Source organism: Caloenas nicobarica, chromosome Z (assembly GCF_036013445.1).
Source record: "Caloenas nicobarica isolate bCalNic1 chromosome Z, bCalNic1.hap1, whole genome shotgun sequence".
NCBI lineage: Eukaryota > Metazoa > Chordata > Aves > Columbiformes > Columbidae > Caloenas > Caloenas nicobarica.
Window position 1 is genome coordinate 107548027 of NC_088284.1, and position 2058 is coordinate 107550084.

Here is a 2058-nt window from a genome sequence, read left to right on the forward strand (position 1 = left end):
CCGTTCAGTGCTCTTTCATTTTCTTACATCGTGATAGGCTCCCTCGTGAAGAATCCAACATTGTTTTGATGAGCTCTTGTTTGGGTGAATGTGGATAGTAAGATCCTTGAAATAATCAGATTTGCAGGCATTAATGTGCAATATCTTATCCAAGGGCACAGAGAGGGTCACTTTGGACACAGTTGTAGCTGTTTGATGTTACTGCCTGGAATCCATCCCTGGAGCTGAGCCATGTTCCCACCCCGACGCCCTGGATGCTCCTCATCCATGGAGGCGACACCCTCCAGCAACGGGGAGGACTCTGGAAAATAACCCCAGGTAAATCCACACCACCCTGTTGGGCTGTGATGAAACCACCTTCTCTTTGCTCCTACTCTGCAGCACAGAGCTGGGTCACTCTTCCCTTTTTAATCCGCAGAGGAGGTTTGTGATCGTTTTAGCGGAGAACGTGTTGGGAGTATTTGGGGGTCTAATGAAGGACTCCATTTCCATACCCCACATCAGGCATCGTTAGCATGGACACTTCTGTGACTGTTGCCAAATGAATCAGTGGAAGCGTGAACCACGCGGCCAGGAAAGGGCAGATGCAGTCAGCAAGGAAGCTTCCAAATTAATCTGGGGAGTCTCCTGTCTCCTGAGCACTTGAAAGACCAAGCCTTAATGTACTTGACAGCTTCTTTTGTAGGGCATGGAAACATTTGATCTCTCAGTCAGCTAATAACAAACTTGAAAACAGTGTAAATCGGTGATTATAAAATACGCCAAGAGACAAAGGAAGAATTTACACCATAGAGCTTCAGTCTGATTCAATTATAGAATTGCAAAAATACATTTTGTAAACTGCGTTAACACTGTAATCACTGCTCAATAGAATGATCTAGATCAGTCTTAGGGGAAAGGGAAAAAAAGAGATAGTAATAAATGCTAAAAGCTAAGGTAGGAAATGCTGCTGCCCCAGGCAGGCTCTGCTAAGCTGCTGTTCTGCAAAGAGCTGTTGTGTGTGCAGCATCCTCGTCCGGCACCGCGGCGGCTGCCAGCTCAGGGAAGGCTCCTGCCCGCGTCTGGGAGAGTCACGTTCTCCGTGCCCCTGTCCTGGTCCTGCGAGCCCAGCGCCTCACTTGGCACGGCTGGGGCTTGGAGGTTTCCACCCCCCCTGGCTGCAAAGCTGGGATTAGTGGGGGAAAAACAATTTGGCTGCTCTAATTTGCCTTTTAAGTGTGGCCTGAACAAGTGACCCCGTAGTTCACGGTTGGCCTCTTTTTATAGCAGGTCAGTCCTGAGTTCCTTCTGCTGAACCGCGGGTGCTTTTCAGTCAAACTCTGTGTATTCAAACCTGCTCTCTTGCCCGTAATGGTGCTGACGGCTCGGTAGTGGCGTGCAGCTCCCTTCTCCTGGGGCTCCTGAATTTCAGCGTCTTCAGAATGAGCCAGAAACCTTCCTGCACTCTTCGTGGCTTTATCTCAGCTACAGTTCCTCAGCTGTTCCTTTCCGCTGCACCCACATGTGGATCCCAAACTCTTCCCCCTTGTCGATACCCTTCCCTCATGACAAACAGTTTGTGCCCACGTGGCCCTTGGCTGTTCAGCTCAGGGGATTTGGGGCTTTGCACAGGAGAAGGATATGGCTACGGCTACAGGCAAAAGGTTGCTCTTGGGGAAGCCCAGGTGGATTTGCCTGCTGGGTCACTGAGTGGGACGTAGCTCTTGGCAGCTGCCTGAGTGCCAGCACATCTCTGAATATCCAGCAAATGAAGGGAAAACAGCTGGTGGTCAAGGATAACTGGTACAGCTCTGAATACGGGAGACTTCCATTCTACACGCCAAGGTTTGGTTAGTCATTATTTTCTCAGGAAATTCACTTTTACCCCTGGGCTGTATTATAGCGGATTCCATCCAAGTCAGTGACGGTGTGTAACGACAGAAACACGATCAGGCCATACGGCACTTAATGGGCCACGTTTGCCAAAGACGAGGCGGCAGAGGTGTGTGCAGAGACTCAGCCCCTCTGTGCAGATGGGTATTCACATGAAAAATTACTCCTGCTCTTTCTTTGCTTCTC